Source organism: Heptranchias perlo, chromosome 20 (genome assembly GCF_035084215.1).
Source record: "Heptranchias perlo isolate sHepPer1 chromosome 20, sHepPer1.hap1, whole genome shotgun sequence".
Taxonomy (NCBI): Eukaryota; Metazoa; Chordata; class Chondrichthyes; order Hexanchiformes; family Hexanchidae; genus Heptranchias; species Heptranchias perlo.
The window spans coordinates 17015381-17034472 of NC_090344.1; the positions used below are offsets into that span (position 1 = coordinate 17015381).

A 19092-nucleotide genomic window follows, 5' to 3' on the forward strand; every position below is an offset into this window, starting at 1 on the left:
ATCCATGAAACTAAAGCCCCTCATTCCTGGAATCTTTCCAGGAATCACACACCATCAACATCCTGGTGGTCACCATGACCCAGAAAGTTAACTGGACCAGCCAGCTGAATGCTGTGGCAACAAGAGCAGGTCAGAGGCTGGATATTCTGCGCCGAGTAACTCACCTCCTGACACCCCAAAGCCGTCCCACCATCTGCAAGGCGCAAGTCAGGATTGTAATAGAATACTCATGTGATGGTCATCTACATGAAATGTTAACTCTGTATCTCAAGATTCTGCCTGACCTGCTGAGGATGTCCGGCATTTCCTGTTTTATTTCAGTTTGGCAACATCGGCAGTATTTTCATTTTGAATAAAGGAGCTTTCGCAAATTTGCGCATGCGACGAGGTGGCCGAGTGGTTAAGGCGATGGACTGCTAATCCATTGTGCTCTGCACGCGTGGGTTCGAGTTTCATCCTCGTCGACGTTTTGTTTAATCTTGTTTCTTTCATTCAGTCCATCCAGAAGGTCGGCAAACGGCAGAAGGAAGTTTTTGCATTGTTTGCTGAAATCAGAAGGTATTGAGATTGCAAGGTCGCGAAAAATAAAAGTGGACAGTGATGTCGTTGTAAAACGAGTAAATCTTGTAGTCAACGTAAGAGAAATTTATGTACCATAATTATGATTTATGTCCGGATCATTCCGTGTCTCTGTCAGTGTAAAAGGATGTGCTGTCAGTCACGGATCATTCCGTGTCTGTGTCAGTTTAAAAGGGATGTGCTGTCAGTTCCGGAATTTTTCCGTGTCTGTGTCTGTTTAAAAGGGATGTGCTGTAAGTCTTGGATCATTCCGTGTCTGTGTCTGTTTAAAATGGATGTGCTGTCAGTCCCGGTTCATTCCGTGTCTATTTCACCCGATTTTCTTGATACCTTTTTCATTCTGAACTGAAATGACGATCCTCTCTGGAGAATAAGGTTCACCGCCTGCTGTTGACATCAAGTTCATTCTGCTGGGCTTCCATTCCAATCTCCGCACTCTATCCCCCATTCAGACCCACCCCGCCTGGACATTATAATCTGCGATATTCATAAGGGAATGGAGAAGCCGAATATCATGGTTATAATTTTCTTGGCTCCACAACACTAAATATTATCAATTCCAACGATTCAGAAGGTAATCACAGAATCATATCATCATACAGCATAGAAGGAGGCCATTCGGCCATCGTACCTGTGCCGGCTATTTTTCGAAGACCTGTCCAAATTAGACCCACACCCCAGATTTTCCCCATCACCCTGCAAATTAGTCCTTCAAGTACATGTCCAATTGCCTTTTGAATGATCCTGTGATATCTGCTTCAACCACCCTTTCAGGAAGTGCGTTCCTGATCTTAACAAACCCTCTGTGTGAAAAAAAATCTCTTAAATTCCTCTCTGGTTATTTTGCCAATTATTTTAAATCTATGATCTTTGGTTACCGACCCAGTTGCCAGAGGAAACAATTTCTCCCTACTTGCTATTTCAAAACCCCTCATTATTTTGAATACCTCTCTTTGGTCTCCCGTTAACCATCTCTGCGGTAAGGAGAATAATCCCAGCTTCTCCAATCTCTCCACATAACTGAAGACCCTCATCCCTGGTATCATCCAGGTCAACCTGCTCTGAATCCCCTTCAATCCTTTTTCATCCTTCGTATAGTATGGTGCCCAGAAGTGTACAATATATTCCAGCTGAGGCCTAACCAGTGACTTGTAAAGGTTTTGTGTGACTTCCTTGTATTTAAATTCAATGCCCCCATTTACAAAGCCAAATATCCCATACGCTTTTTAGCTACCTTATCAACTTGCCCTGTTTTGTGAATATGCTCCCCCAGGTCCCTCTGCTCTTGCAACCCCCCATAAATTGTTCCATTTAGATTATACTGCCTCTTCTTGTTCTTCTTCCAAAAGTGCATGACTTCACACTGATCGGCGTTAAATTTGTCACGTGACTGCCCATTTCACCAGTCTGTCCATGTTCTCCTGAAGTCTGCTACTATCTTCCTCACTATGCTCCAAGTTGCCAAGTTTTGTATCATCCGCAAATTTCGAAACTGTACTCCCTATTCCTACATCCAAGTCATGTATATATAACAAGAAAAGCAATAGTCCTCATACCGACCCCTGGGTGATCCCACTGCATATTTCTCTCCAGGCAGAAAAACATCCGTTCACCATGACTCTCTGCCTCCTATCCTTTAGCTAATTACGTGCTTCTAGTTTTCGAATAAGTCTGTTATGTGTTAATTTCTAAAATGTGTCCTCAAAATAACTGTAACCCCGTAATTTTATTCTTAAGCAATAAGAATACAGATATTAAGACCGAATGATAGATTGGGTTCATTCCCATTACCCGAAGGTGACGGGACCCGAGGAGATGAAATCCCATCTGGGCTTATATTTTCTGAAAACGGAGACGGAAAAATACCAAAGATCATCCTGTCGAAATACAATAAATGGACTGAAGATTCTACAGTCTGGAAACCTGGGCGTTCCAGAAACCCGTCTGGCCGTTCAAAGAAGCTGGATAAGTCCATCAGGGGGAAAGGCAGAGAGGGAAGAAACGCAGACAGAGATATCGAGATGCATGCAAAGAAAAATAGTATAAATCTCCAAATTCTGTGATTGAGCAGATTTTAAGGTGCAGCTTGAAGGCAATTCTTGAAATTTTTGAGGTGGACAAACCGGAACTCTGCCAGTCTGCATGTTCCAGACATGTATCCAACGTTACACGTGCAGTCTGCAGCCGTGGTGTGCATTGGTGGCTCAGTGTGAAACCCTTGCCTGCCGGCGGTAAACCATGAGTTTGTTTCCAGGACAATGCAGCATCCTTTACCTTTTGTATTCTGCACCCATGAGATCGCCTGAATTGGGATAAATTCATGTGACGGCTTCAATCTGTCCAACTTCTTGAAAGATTATCTTCATTTCGTCTCCGTGTGTTGCGTGGACAAACCCATTGCATTCTGTCCTCTGGTGCTCAAACATGTTCTGCTGGAGATAAGTCAAACCTGCCTTCTGCACCGCTGAAAAGATGTGAGAAGCCAATTGGTGATTTTTGACTACAAATGGGGACACAACGGGGCTTATCCTGGAATTGAACCAATGAAACTCCCTGAGCGAGAATCAGACCCAAAGACCAACTGGCAACAGAGCCGTGCAACCACTGTAAAATTTCGCTGCCACGCAGGCGATCCGCCATCCTTTCAGAAGGCTCTGTCGATAGAATCCCGCTTTCTTGTACAATGTCAAGTTCTGCACTAATTATATCACATCAAAAATATCAAATTTGTTTTGAATGTACGACTTGTATTATTAAGTAACACTTTACAGAATGAATTACTCTGAAACGACATTGTCGTCTGTCTCGGCATCGTCATAGTTTACACTCCACCATAAGTACACTTTACTCAAATTGCTGCTTTCATACACTATGAGAGCGAAGATCCATGAATGTGGATACATTAGCGACCAATTTATCAGCTGGGTTGCACCTTTCCTTTTCCTACTATCTCAGTCTTTTTTTTCCTTTCACATTCTCTGCTATTGTTGCTGGTGAGATCAGCTGTCGCCGTTCAAGGAAGCCTGAGAAGTCCATCGGGACAAAACAGAGAGACAAGAGACAGAGACAGGGAGAGAGAAAGAGATGCAGACAAAGAAAATAAAGAGTAAAAATGTCAGGTTTTGCAAACTAGCAGAATTTAAGTTCCTGATTGGGAGAGATTCCTTCTCGGGTCTTGAAATCTTGCAAGAGAAGATCTGACACTAATTAAAAGCACCGGCCACGCTGTCGAATCTCTCATTCTGGGAGAGAGATAAATGCGGTCAATTAACTCCAATTAATCTATTTCAGCACTGAAGTGATCTTGAAACAGTTGCTCTGCGAGCAGAATTCAAACCTGGGCAGGAAAACCTCAATTGAATTTTGAGTCCAACGCTTTAAACACTCGGCCACCGCAGCTGCAAACGGCATGTTCGTTCAGATAGGATTCCAAATGGACACTTGCCGCTATTAAGAACGCGCGCATTGGTTGTGCAGGGGTCGAATTCTCACCTCTTATGCGGGAGACTTTGGTTCGATTTCCGGCCAATGCAGAATCATTATCACCAATGAGGAGCTGAGGAATATAAGTATGCCATTTCGCCCCTCGAGCCTGTTCCGCAATTCAAACAGATCATGGCTGATATGTGACCGAACTCCAGATAATCGCTTTAGCCCCGTATCGCTTAATAACTTCAGTTAACAAAAATCGATCAATCTCAGGTATAAAATTAACAATTCAGTTCGCATCAACTGCCGTTTGCGGAAGAGAGTTCCAAACTTCTACCTCCCTTTGCTTGCAGAGGTGTTTCCCAACTTCACTCCTGAAAGTCCTGACCCTAATGTTTAGGCGATGTCCCCTAGTCCTAGACACCCCAACCGGCGGAAGTAGTTTTTCTCTATCTACTCCATCAGTTCCCCTTAATATTTCGAAAAGTTCGATCAAATCAGCTCTTAATCTACTAAATTCGAGGTAAACCCGAGTTTATGAAATCTCTCCGCGTAATTTAACCCTTGGGGTCCAGGTAACATTCCAGTCAACCGAAGCTGCACTCGCTCCACAGCCAATATATCCTTCCTTAGGTGCGTTGCCCAGAACTGAATACAGTACTTCAGGTGTGGTACAAGCAGGGCTTTGTCTTGCTGTATCATAATCCCTATCCCCTTGTATTCTCGTCCTCTAGATATAAAGACCAACATTCCATTAACATTTTTGATTATTTTTTGTACTTGTCAATGACATTTTAATGATGTATGTAGATGGACACATCAGTCTTTTTGGACCTCCACTGTTTCGAGCTTTTCACCATTTACAAAGTATTCTGATCGATCCGTTTTGGTCCAAAGTGGATGACCTCACACTTGACTAAATTGATATCGATTTGCCACAATTTTACCCATTCATTTATTATATTAATACCTCTCTGTAATTTTATGCTTTCATCTGCACTGCTAAAAATGCTGCCCATCTTGGTGTCATCGGCAAACTTGGATATGTGACTTTCTATCCCGTCATCTAATATCCGCCTGAATTGGAAAAAAATCCAAATTTAGCTTCAAACTCCTCATCATTTTGAGACATTTTATTTCCTTCACGTGTGTTGCGCCGACGATAATCCGGCATTGAGTCCACTGGAGCTCAAACATCCTCTGGATCGAATTCAGTTCCACCAACAGCAACACTGAAAACATGTCAGAAGCTAATTGGTGACTTTTCACTAAAAGGAGGGCTCGTCCGGGATTTGAACCCGGGACCTCTCGCATATCACTCAATGAAATGCCCTAAGCGAGAATCATACCCCTAGACCAACGAGCCGCTGTTACTTCAGCTTTGCAGCCAGTGTAAAAGTTTGTTGCCTCCCACAGCCGATCGGCCATCCTTTCAGACCAGGTCTGTGCATCCAATCTCGTTTTCTGCTTCGGTGTCCAGCAATATCAAGTTGCACACCAAATATTTCCAATCACCAATATTAGTCTCCCTTTATCAAATTGGTTTCGAGTGTACGACTTGAGTTATCAAGGAAGACGTTTCAGAATTATTTGCTGTTAAACTACATTGCTTGGGAGGATACTGAGAGGTGTGTCGATTTGCGGCACGCTCTGTTCCCTTTGCATCGCCTCATGCACATTGAGTTGAATCATAGAAAGGTTGCAGCACGGAAAGAGGACATTCGGCCCATCGAGTCCGTGCTAGCGCTCTGCAAGAGCAATCCAGCTAGAAACATTCCCCCGCCTTTCCCCGAAGCCCTGCATTTTTTTTCCTTTCAAGTACTTATCCAGTTCCCCTTTGATGGCCATGATTGAATCTGCCTCCATCACAACCTCGGGCAGCGCATTCCAGATCCGAGCCTCTCCCTGTGTGAAGACATTTTTCCTCATGTCACCTTTGGTTATTTTGCCAATCACCTGAAACCGATGTCCTCTGGTTCTTGACCCTTCCGCCAATGGGAACAGTTTCTCTCCATCTTCCATGCCTGGATCCTTCATGATTTTGAATACCTCTATGAAATCTCAACAAAACCGTCTCTGTTCCAATGAGAACAACCCCAGATTCTCCAGTCTATCCACGGATCCCTGCAATTATGCTGGTAATTTTTTTCTGCACCCCCTCCGAGGCCTTCACATCTTTCCTGAAGTGCGGTGTCCCGAACCGGACACAATACTTCAGTTGTGTTCGAACCAGTGTGTTACAATGTTTCATCCTGACTTCTATACTTTTGCACTCTATGCATCTATTTATAAAGCCCAGGACCCCGAATGCTTTTTAACCGCTTTCTCAACCTGCCCTGCCACATTCAACTATTTGTACACATGAAACTCTCTTTGTTCCTGGATCGCTTTCACATTTGTGCCCTGGGGTTTATATTGCCTCTCCTCGTTCTTCCAACCGAAATGTATCACTTCGCATTTTTCTGCGTTAAATTTCATCTGCCACGTCTCCGCCCATGCCAGCAGCCTGTCTATGTCCTTTGAAGTCTATCACTGTCCTTAACACTGTTTACTACCCTTCCAAGGTTTGTTTCATCTGCACATTTTGAAATTGTGCCCTGTGCACTCTGGTCCAACTCATTAATATATATCAAGAAACAGTGGTCCGAGCACTGATCCCTGGGGAACACCACTGTACAACTCTCTCCAGTTCGAAAAACAACTGTTCACCAGTAATCTCTGTTTCCTGCTCTTAGTCAATTCTGCATTCATGTTGTTACTGCCCCCTTTATTCCATGTGCCGCAATTTTGATGATAAGCCTACCATGCGGCACTTTATCAAACACCTTTTGAAAGTCCATATACACCACATCAACTGAATTGCCCTCATCTATCCGCTCTGTTACCTCATCAAAAAACTCTTACAGGTTAGTGAACCACGATTTGCCTTTAACAAATCCGTGCTGGCTTTCCCTAATCAGTCCACCCTCGTCCAAGTGACTGTTAATTCTGTCCCGGATTATCGTTTCTAAAAGTTTCCCCACCACTGAGGTGAAACTGTCTGGCCTATAATTGCTGGGTTTATCCGTACACAGTTTTTTGAACAAGGGTGTAACCTCTGCAATTCTCCAGTCCTCTGGCACCACCCACATATCTAAGTATGTTGGTAGATTATGGCCAGTACCTCCGCAATTTCCACCCTTACATCCCTCAGCAAACCAGCATGCCTCCCATCCGGATCTGATGGTTTATCTACTTTAAGTCCAGCCAGCCGTTCAAGTGCCTCTTCTTTTTCAATTTTTAGACCATCCAGTATCTCAACTATAACTTCCTTTGCTGAGACTCTGGCAGCATCTTCTTGGTAAAGATAGATGCAAAGTACTCATCTGGTACCTTGGCCATCCCCTCTGCCTCCATGAGTAGATCTCCTTTATCGTGCCTAATCGGCCTCACCCCTCCCCTTACCACCCGTTGACTGTTTACATGCCTGTCGAAGTCTTTTGGATTCCCTTTAATGTTGGCCGTCAGTCTATAGTCATATTTCTCTTTGCCTCTCATTTCATTTTTGACTTCACCTCTGAATTCCCGAAATTCTGCCTGGTGAATGAGCGCATAAAAAAAGTTAGCATTTCTTTCAGCCGGAAACAGAATGTTACCTGTTGATCAATGGCGATTTGAACAAGTATTCGTCTTTTTTACAGAGTTTAATGAGTCTTGTGAAATTAATACAGTGAACTAATACAGTAAAGTTGAATTCCTGATCGGGAACCGCCTCAGACAGCGCATTGCAGCCCATCCCTGGGAAACAAGATACGATCGAAACGTTGACAACACATCGCAGGTCCCGCTACAAAGACACAGCTTGCCAGCTGTTCCGAAATTTGGAGCGTGGACAGGGAGTTAAACGCTGGACCTTCAGCTCACTACTCACTTGAAAAGTCTGATACTCTACCGACTGAGCTACCCAGGCTCGATACTAGTTAAGCTCCCATCGGACATATTCATGGGAGGTCTCTGAATTATCCCTGCAGCCGTCGAGCAAGGGTGAGGTCCGTTTGATAAAATTCTCAGTGACGTGTTGAGGAGAATCCTTGTTCCTGTTGAACATGATGTAAGAAACATGGACAGTGAACTCGTGAGTTTACAATTCTTCTTGTTTGTGCCAAATGTCTTGTCATTCGTTAGCACCAATTAAAATAACACTTTGCCCAGCGGCTCAAAAGCTGAACTTGTCCCACACGGGAGTTGGAAAAGGCCTCACGACTTTTCAACGTATTAACATCTGTGAGCTGAATAATTTCTCCCGTTGCACAGTGACACCAGGCAGAATATTTCCCTTCCAAATTTACCCCACACGAAACTTCCAACCGATGAATATCGGCTTAACGAAAAGAAGAATTGTTTGTTTGGTTCTTTAGATTTAATGATCTCGTACCGGCCCCTTTGACATATGAGCTGCCGCGAAAAGCCCCCTCTCTCCCTTTGAACAAGTAAACTGGCACCTCCTATTGCAAGACGGTAGGCCAGAGGAACTCAAGAGCCCACATGGGGACACGAAGAAGTAGATGCGTTATGGAACATACCAGTTGTACCTTGAACTCCAGTCAAAATGTTCGGAGTAAATGTTTTGATTGTTTTAGAAGACGCTCGAACTCACAACCTGGTCATTTCAGGAGCCCATACTGCTATAAATAAGTAACGCATGGTTAACAATTGTACAATACGAGAGCAGCGAACAACCGACAGCATCAGCGCTCCTGCCAAACAGCTTCATTTTCCATCTCTCAGTTATCACTTGGAGCTGTTTCTCAAACAGAAGCTTCCAATCAAGATGCACTTCGTTAAATAACAATTCCTAAATCAAGAGAGTTTTGGTCGATCATGACTACATTTCCTTACCTGTTCCTTTTAATCACATGGGATGGTGACCATCAGGTCCTTGAGATTTGTGTATCTTTAGCCTAATTATTTTCTCCATCGCCATCATTTTACTTATACTGAATCCCCTTGATTTATTAACAGTTTTCCTCGTGTCTCTGATATGTTAGCCTCATCCATTTCTGTGACGACCGATGCAAATTCAAAATTTAGCAACTCTGCAATTTCCTGATTTTCAATTACAATATCACCTCCATCTGTCTTCAAGCGGCCCACATTACACTAAACCTCCCTTCTTTCTCTTAATATACTTGTAAAAACCTTGAGAGTTGTCCTCATTTTCCCGCACAAGTTTTTCTCCTTTTCCCTTTTTGCTCCTCTTACGATTTTTTAGTTTCAACACCACAATAAACAACACTTCGCTGTAAAGTTCGGCTCAATAGTTCTCCAATGTCAGAGCGAGAATTGTCTGAAGCCCTAATTTGTTTAATGTAACAAATACAATCACACATAATCATCCGTGTATCAACGCACTGATGGATACACAAAGATAAACACAGCGAGAAATCCAGTCAGTGTCGGAATGCACAGGGAAACGGACAAGCGAAATGGACAGAGATAAAACGGCCTGAACCCCCAACAGTGAAGTGTCGCTGATAGATATTAATGAGAGGAGGTGGAGACAAAGTTGCATCAATTGGCGCTGTAGCTTAGTTGGTTAAAGCGTCTGTTCAGTAAACAGAAGATCCTGGGTTCAACTCCCAGCAGTGCCTTGTGTAGCTTGTTATTTTACCTAATTTGTGGAATTGAGCGACAAAATAACACTGTGGTATTTGTTCAGGAGGAAACGGATACCAGAATGACTGTTCAAAAACGCCCTTTCGTTGCACAGACAGACCTCTCATGGAATGTGTCTGTGACATGTTAATTTAAAGGCACGTTCTTGGGGTCGTGGTATCATTCACGATTTGAGGTGCAAACCCGGAAGTAGTCCTAATTTGGACCTGGACTTGTGATCTTGACCTGCGTTGGAAACTTTTGCAAAGAGGGAAAGGAAGTCCCCAAATCACTCCACCTGAATCGCCAGGCCCGGATGAAATATATCACAGGCTGTTAACAGAAGCAAGGAAGGAAATAGTGGAGGCTCTGACCATCATTTTCCAATCCTCCCTGGCTGCAGGTGTGATGCCGGAGGATTGGAGGACTGCTGAAGTTGTACCGTTGTTTAAAAAGGGAGAAAGGGATCGATCGAATTATTGCAGGCCAGTCAGCCTAACCTCGATATTGAGCACAATTCTGGTGGAAAGTATTAATCTTCTTATAGAAAGGCACGGATTAATGAAGGACAGTCAGCATGGATTTGTTCAGGGAAGGTCGTTTGAATTGAATTTTTTGAGGAGGTATCAAGGAAGGTCGATGAGGGTAGTGCGTTTTTTGTTGTCGACACAGATTTTCGCGAGGCTTTTGACAAAGTCCTATATGGCAGATTGGTCAAAAATATAAAAGCCCATTGGACCCAAGGGAAATTGGCAAGTTGATCCAAAATTGACTGAGTGGCAGGAAGCAAAGGGTAATGGTCGTCGGGTGTTTTTGTGACTGCAAGGCTGTCTCGAGTGGGGTTCCGCAGGGCTCCATACTTGGTCGCTGCTTTTCGTAGCACAGTTCATTGATTTGGATATAAATATACGGGGTATTATTAACAAATTTGCAGAAGATACAAAAATTGGTCGTGTGGTTGATGGGGAGGAGGGAAGCTGTGGACTGCAGTAAGAGATCAGTGGACTGGACAGGTGGATAGAATAGTGGCAAATGTAATTCAATCTGGAGAATGAGGTAATGCATTTAGGGAGGGCAAACAAGGCAAGGGAATACACAATAAATATTGAAACTAATTTGCATTTACACGCCCATTTTGCGTGATGTCTTCCTGTATTTTTCGCATTTTTCCTTTGTGTTAACTACAGCTCCCAATTATATGCTGTCTGTCAATTTTGAAATTGCATTTCCGATTCCTGTGACCAAATCATTAATGTAAATTGTGAACAACAGTGGTCCCATCACCGATAAATTGTGAACAACAGTTGTCCCAACACAGATAAATTGTCAACAACAATCGTCCCGGCACAGATAAATTAGAGTCATAGAGTCATAGAAGTTTACAACATGGAAAAAGGCCCTTCGGCCCAACATGTCCATGTCGCCCAGTTTATATCACTAAGCTAGTCCCAGTTGCCTGCATTTGGCCCATATCCCTCTATCCCCATCTTACCCATGTAACTGTCCAAATGCTTTTTAAAAGACAAAATTGTACCCGCCTCGAGCAGCTCGTTCCAGACACTCACCACCCTTTGATTGAAAAAATTGCCCCTCTGGACACTTTTGTATCTCTCCCCTCTCACCTTCAATCAATGCCCCATCGTTTGGGACTCCCCGACCTTTGGGAAATAATAGATGACATAAGGCACTGCGGGGAGTTGAATCGAGGACCTCTTATTTACGAGATAGATGCTTTAACCAACTTAGCCACAGCGCCCATTGCTCAATTATCAACAACAATCGTCCCAGCACCGATAAATTGTGAACAACAGTGGTACCAGCACCGATAAATTGTGAACAACAATGGTCCCAGCACCGACAAATTGTGAACAACAGTGGTGCCAGCACAGATAAATTGTGAACAACAGTGGTCCCAGCACCGATAAATTGTGAACAACAGTGGCCCCAACACCGATGAATTGTGAACAACAGTGGTCCCAGCACCGATAAATTGTGATCAACACTGGTCCCAGCACCGATAAATTGCGAACAACAGTGGTCCCAGGACTTCAGACCTTGAACTTCATTTGAAACTTTTGCATAAAAGGAAATGAAGTCCCCAAATCGCCCCACGTGGCTCTCAAACGCATTGGGAAGAAGTTCAATGCAAACAATCAGGACTTTAAAAGCAACTCAACGACCTGCACTTTCTTTGAATAAGTTTTGTTAGCGATGATATTTGACCGTGAAATCGCTCTCGACTTTCATCTGGCTGAACCAGAGTGTGGCCGCTTTGTATCTGCGAGCATGTCGGTGACGTGTTTAGCTTTGACACTGATCGCTTCCAATTTGTAAAATTTCACCAAGCGTCAGCGAAATGAAACCGAGAATCGAATTGTCCCTGTAAGTGATGAATTGAAGGGATTGGTGCTCCAAGCAGATCTGGAAAATGAACAGTGCGGTCGCTCAGGCGTTCTAAATCCACCCTCCATCCACTCACCAATCATATTAACTGAGCTTTACTCTGGCCCAGTGTCACCGCACTGAAATCCAGTATTTCTCCGGCATCTTTTTCTTCATAGTTGCTACTTTAAGAGTGAAGACCGGCTTGTTGGATTTTCACTCCTGCAAGCTTCAACCATTCATTTTGGACTGACTGTAGACAGTTGTTATATTGGTCGCTGCAAACTCAAAGTTTAGCCCAATTAATTATTGGTTTATCAGGTGACCTCTTCGCCTGTCTCGTAGGTGCTATCGGTTACCACGAAAGTTTGATGTTTAGGTTCGAGCTCTTATTTGATTTTTCCTCAGGATTCTTCGCCTCAAAGTTCCAGGGTTTCAATGTATGTTTTGGAAGCAAGAACATCACAATTCTCCTTGGCAGACAAGCCCCGGAAAGGCCAGAAGGGAGGCCGCACCAGCAGCAGGAGAGCTGGTTCGCTGTGACATGGAGATTTCTGTAGTGAGCAAGACCAGACTGTTTCTATGTTCAGAGAATAAATGTCACACCCTTTATGTTGGAAAAGCAAAGCGGTGGGGATTTTTGTCATAGCCCGAGGCCTTTCGTCTTGTATCAGATGTTCCTCGTTGTGTTGCTTTCACCTTGATCGTAGAACCGGTTCGGGCGTTCCTGTGATAAACGGCGACAATTGCCTATTCATTTTAAATTTAACAACAGCTGCACTGCGCTTTTAATCATACTCTTAAGATACAATCTGTAAAATGATGAAATTTGATCACCTGCAAAGCATAAAAATCTTATTAAAGTTTTGACTGTCTCTCGGTCACCACGTCAACATCTTCTTCAGTCTGAAATAGAAAGTTATCGTTTGATTAATGGTGAATAAAACAGTCATTCATCTACGAATAGGGTTTAATTAGTTTCATGTAATTAATTTAATAATTTCATAACTCTTGCTGAAGTTAATTCCCTGACTTGGAATCGAACTCATGCGGCGGTGGGAGCATTGAATTCTCACCATCAGTCCATCGGGGAGCTCCCAGGATTGCGCACGGAACACAGCGGAACTGGTAAGATTTACTTTTCTTTCACTCTTTCGTGATTCATTCAGCTCTGTGTTTATTCTCAGGCCTCTTATCTCTCCCTTCTTTTCAGCTTCTGACTTCGGATATTCTTGTGGTTAAATATGAATAATATAGAATATCTCACAGCCCCAGTATATGTGCTCCTTCTCTGTACAGTTCTGTACAAAATCAAACTGTCCGCTTGTACCGACGGTGTCTCTCCTTCACCCCCGACAGAAGCAGGAGGTGATGCCACTTTAAACTGCCAGTTGCTTCAAATGATTCATGATGGACCTGCGTGGCCTTGCAGTTTTGCCAGGAGCTGCATTCGTATCGTGAATTTTGGAAATGGAAACATGTCCATCAGCAGCTTGTGGTAATATTTTACCTCACTTTCCATTTTATGTACTTGCCTAGTTGCACTTGGTGCTGTCATTGCCTGAACATCACCTTCTGTCGCAATAGTAGTTTGAACAGAAGATGCAATTTTGTGGGAACAGCTTGTCTGGCACGAAAATGACCTGAATTAAAAAGAGGCAAGTGGGAAAGGCCGCGTTGGTCTGCTTGTTCGCAGCAAAGAATTTTCAGTGTTTCCTTGTGGTCCAGTGTTTAGATTCGGTCATCACCATGGCAACGGTTCGATTGTTGTATGTCTCGACATCCGCATTTAAACACTCTGCTGTAAGTGCACTGTATTCAAATTGCTGATTTTTTCACTGTGAGGTCGAAGAGACATAAATGTGTGGACAATCGCTACGAATTCATCAGCTGGGTTGCACCTTTTCTTCTCCCTCCGTCTCAGTCTTTCCATCTTTACCCTTCTCTGCTGGTGTTGCAGGTTCGATCATCCTTGGCCGTTCAAGAAAACCTGAGAAGTCCATCAGGGGAAAACTCAGAGAGTCAAGAGACAGAGGCAGAGACAGGGAGAGATTAAAGTTTCGAAATAAATAGTATAATTATCAAGCTCTGCGAACGAACAGAATTTAAGATGGAGCTTGGGAGCGATTCTTTCACGTGCCGTGCAACTTTGCAAGTGACCATTGGCTCCGAATTAAAAACGTTTGCCGCGCTGGAGCATCTCTCTGAGGGAGGGCACTCCAGTTCATATTTATTTGAACATTAAACAAATCTTTAAGAAATAGCGCTGCGAGCAGGATTCGAACCTGCGCAGGAGAACCCCGTTGGATTTCGAGTCCAACGCCTTAACCACTCGGCCATCGCAGCTGCGATAAAACAGACCAGCTACTGCTACCAAAAGATTGCAACCAGTGCAGAATTCGGTGCCACCCTTCGCCGATCGGCCATCAGACTATCCATCCAATCACTTTTTCTATTCGGATGTGCAGCAATGTAAAGTTGTACACTAACTACTTCATATCAACAATATTAGCCTCTCTTTACCACATTCGTTTTCAATGTGCGACTTGTAATGCCAAGTGAGATTTTTCAGAATTAATTGCTCTAATGTTACATTGTTCTCTCCCTCGGCATCCGCAGATTATCCACTCCATCACAAGTATAACAGTGACTGCACTTCAAAAATACTTCATTGGTTGTAAAGCACTTTGGGACGTCTTGAGGTCGTGAAAAGCGCTTTATAAATACAAGACTTTCTTTCTTTTTTTAGTGGAATAAAATTACTGATGTTTTCACTGTGAGGACGAAGAGACATTAATGTGTAGACATTAGCTGCGAATTCATCATCTGGGTTGGATTTTTACTTTTCGTACCGTCTCAGTCATTCTATCTTCACCCTTCTCTGCTGGTGGCGCAGGTTCGATCAGCTGTGGCCCTTCAAGGCTGCCTGAGAAGTCCATCAGGGGGAAAGACAGAGAGAGATAGAGAGATAAAAGTACAGAAAAAACCTAACATCAAGTTAGCAGAATTTAAGATGGAGATTGGGAATCATCGAAGCGTCACTGCACAGATGGAGGCCATTCGGCCCATCGAGCCTGTGCCGGCTCTCTTTAAGTGCAATCCAGATCGTCCCATTCCCCCATTCTTTCCACGTATACCTGCAAATATTTTCCCTTCAAATACTTATCCAATTCCTTTTAGAAACCACGATTAATTCTGCTTCCACCGCCCTTTCAGCCGATGCATTCCACATTATATCTACTCGCTAGTTTAAGAAGTTTTTCCTCATATCGCCTATGGTTCTTTTGTCAACCACCGTAAATCTGCGTCCTCTGGTTCTCGACCCTTCCGCCAACGGGAGCAGTTTCTCTTTATTTACTTTATCTAAACCCGTCATGATTTTGAACACTTCTATCAAATCTCCACTCAACCTTCTCTGCTCTAAGGGAACAACAACAGCTTCTCCAGTCTACCCACGTAACTGAAGACCTCATCCCTGGAATCATTCCAGTAAATGTTTCTCCACCCTCTCTGATGCCTTCACATCCTTTATAAAGTGTGGTGCCCAGTTTTGGACAGTTGTGGAATATTGTGAAGTTCCCTTCACATATCTTGATATTTTGCAAGAGACCACTGGGCTCCCAATTAAAAGGATCTGCCTCGGTGGAGTATCTCACTGAGGGAAGGAATTGCAGCCCGTTATCTCCAGATCATATTTATTTGAGCATTGAACAAAACTTTACACAATAGCGCAGATAGCACGATTCCAACTTCTGCCGGAATACCCCATTGGGTTTCAGGCCTAACGTCTTAACCACTCGACTACCGCAGCTGCGAGAGCTTTTGATGCACTGCTGTAAATCGGAATGCACAGGGTACTCACAGGAGATTTGTGAGACTATATGTTCTTTCAGACAGGTTTCCAACTGGACACATGCAGCCGCTTCCGTCGGACGTTGCTGTTTCACTGGTAGAATTCTCACCTGCCACCCGAGGAGATGGGGATTGATTCCCCACCGATTAAGGAGCATTTTCATTCTGCACCTATGAGATCGCCTGAAAAGGGATACATTCACATTCAGCTTCAATCTGCACACCACGTTGAGAAATTTTCCTTTCTCCATGTGGTGTTGCGTCGACAAACCCTCTGCATTCGAGCCACTAAACGTCAAACATGCTCTCGAATTAAGTCAATCCTGTATTCTGCAACGCTGAAAAGATGCGGAAAACAAATGAATGAATTTCCACTGAAAATAGTGACACAGGAGGGCTCGTCCGGGAATTTGAACCCCGGACCTCTCACATATCAATTAGTGAAACGCCCAAAGTGAAAACCATAATCCGAGACCAACGAGCCGTCAGTAACACAGCCGTGCAACCAGTCGAAATTTTCCCTGATACCCACAACAGATCGCCTATCCTTTTAGACCGCTCTGTCCATCCAATCATCGAATCATAGAATGGTGACAGCACAGAAGGAAGTCAATTCGGCCCATCCAGACCGTGCCATCTCTTTGTTATAACAATCCAGTTGGTCTCATTCCCCCGCTCTTTCCACGTGGCCCTACAATTTTTTCCCCTTCAAGTATTTATCCAATTCCTTTTTGATGGCCATGATTGATTCTGCTTCCACCGTTTGAGGCAGCACCTTCCAGATCATAACCAGTCGCTGCGTTAAAAAAGTTTTACTCATTTCGCTTTTGGTTTCTTTTGCCAATCACCTTAAAGCTGTGTCCTCTGGTTCTCAACCCTTCAGCCAAAGGGAGCAGCTTCTCATTATTTACTTCATCTAAATCCCTCATGATTTTGAACACTTCTGTCAAATATCCACTCAACCTTCTCTGCTCTAAGAACAATCCCAACTTCTCCAGTCTGTCCACATAATTGAAGTCCCTCATGCCTGGAACCATTCTAGTAAATCTTTTCTGCATGCTCTCTAAGGCCTTCACATCCTTCCGAAAATGCGGTGCCCAGAATTGGAACAATACTGTGGTTGTGGCCGAACCAGTGTTTTATAAGGTTCAACATAATTTTCTTAATTTTTTACTCTATGCCTCTATTTATAAAGCCCAGGACCACGCTCTCAGCCTATCCTGCCACCTTCAAAGATGTGTGCACATATGCCCCTAGGACTCTCTATTCCCGCACCTCATTTAGAATTGTATCATTTAGTTTATATTGCCTCTCCTCATTCTTCCTGCCAAAATATATCACTTCGCACTTTTCTGCATTAAATTTTATCCATGATGTGGAGATGCCGGTGATGGACTGGGGTTGACAATTGTAAACAATTTTACAACACCAAGTTATAGTCCAGCAATTTTATTTGAAATTCACAAGCTTTCGGAGGATTCCTCCTTCCTCAGGTGAATGCTGTGGTCCACGAGGAAGGAGGAAGCCTCCGAAAGCTTGTGAATTTCAAATAAAATTGCTGGAATATAACTTGGTGTTGTAAAATTGTTGACAATTAAATTTTATCTGCCATGTGTCCGCCCATTCCACCAGCCCGTCTGTGTACTCTTGAAGACTATTATTATCCTCTTCACTGTTTACTACAATTCCTAGTTTTGTGTTATCTGAGAATTTTGAAATTGTTCCTGTATGGACAAGTCCAAATCATTAATATATATCAAAAAGCAGTGGTCCATTCCAGACCAATGGAACACAACACTGTCTACCTTCCTCCAGTCCGAAAAAAATCCGTTCACCACGACTGTCTGTTTCCTGTCATTTATCCAATTTAGTATCCATGCTTTTATTCCACGGGCTTCAATGTTGCTGACAAGCCTATTATGTGGCACTTTACTTCATCGAAAAACTCAATCAAGTTAGTTAAACACGATTTGCCTTTAACAAATTCGTGCTGGCTTTCCTTTATTAATCTACACTTGTCGAACTGGCTGTTATATGTACCCCGTATTTATCGTTTCCAAAATCTTACCTATCACAGAGGTTTAACTGACTGGCCTGTAGTTGCTGGGTTTAACCTTGCACACGTTTTAAAAAAGGGAGTAACATTTGAGATATTCCAGTCGACTGGCACCACCCCCATATCTACGGACGATTGGAGATTATGGCCAGCAACTCTGAAATTTTCACCCTTACTTCCCTCAGAAACCAAGGATGCATCCCATCCGGACCGTGTGACTTGCCCACTTTAAGTACAGCCAGCCTTTCTAGTACCTTTTCTTTATCAATTTTTATCCCATCCAGCATCTCCACGACCTCCTCTTTTACTGACTTTGGTAGCTTCTTCTTCCTTGGTGAAGACAGGTGCAAAGTACTCATTTAATACTTCAGCCTTGCCCTCTGCCTCCGTGCATGCATCTGCTTTTTTGGCCCCGAATCTTAATTTGGATTCCGATGTGGTGCAATGTCAAGTTGCACACTAACTATTTCAAGTCAACAATATTATCTACTCTTCATCAAATTCATTTATGGTGCATTTTCTTACAGTGAAAACACACATTGAAATCGGAGATATTGTATCGTCCCTTGGGGGTCATCGAACCACCAAATTTTGTTTTAAGAGCCCAACGTGCTCAATGATGGTGCCAGAGAAAACATCACATTGCATGGTGAACAAAATTTATATTTCACCGAGCTAAAGCTTGCGGTTGCAGTGACCAATGAACGTTATTAAATTAATTAATGGAACTAATAAAAGACTATGAAAGTTGAATAATTGTTGAAACCGATAACTTTATGCTGCAGACTCACGGAAATACTAACATGGATAGTGAAACTTTAGATAAGTTTTTGTGCTTTGTATGCGATGAACTTTCACCGATTCTCACTTTCCAGACTGCATTTTAAGAGTTGGGTTTAAAATGTTGATAGTTTATGACACTTGGAATTTGGTACAGCCGTTGTTAAAGTTAAAAGCAAGGAACAATATTTGTCCCTTCTCTAAGCACAAGTTGACACTTGGAGATTTATCCGAAGCAAGTTGTTCAAAACTATGTTTTTATGCGGTAAATGAAATAGAGCTTTTTCACGTAAAAGGCGAACATGATAAGCACTACACTACGGAAACCTCAGCACACGATTTTCGCAGTACCTCAGGGTCCTGACCACTGGTTTAACAGC

The 19092-nt window shown here is 43.2% G+C and overlaps 4 non-coding genes across 4 annotated transcripts; 2 read left to right on the forward strand and 2 right to left on the reverse strand.

The window, feature by feature from the left end:
* Window positions 1–382: 382 nt before the first annotated feature.
* On the forward strand, window positions 383–464 carry trnas-gcu (transfer RNA serine (anticodon GCU)). The gene has a single exon. It is a non-coding gene; the product is annotated as a tRNA-Ser (tRNA).
* A 4821-nt stretch (window positions 465–5285) lies between these two features.
* On the reverse strand, window positions 5286–5374 carry trnap-agg (transfer RNA proline (anticodon AGG)). The gene is given in 2 exon segments: window positions 5286–5321; window positions 5339–5374. It is a non-coding gene; the product is annotated as a tRNA-Pro (tRNA).
* A 4190-nt stretch (window positions 5375–9564) lies between these two features.
* Window positions 9565–9638, forward strand: trnat-agu (transfer RNA threonine (anticodon AGU)). Its single transcript has one exon. It is a non-coding gene; the product is annotated as a tRNA-Thr (tRNA).
* A 4650-nt stretch (window positions 9639–14288) lies between these two features.
* trnas-cga (transfer RNA serine (anticodon CGA)) lies at window positions 14289–14370 on the reverse strand. Its single transcript has one exon. It is a non-coding gene; the product is annotated as a tRNA-Ser (tRNA).
* Between the last annotated feature and the right edge of the window lie 4722 nt (window positions 14371–19092).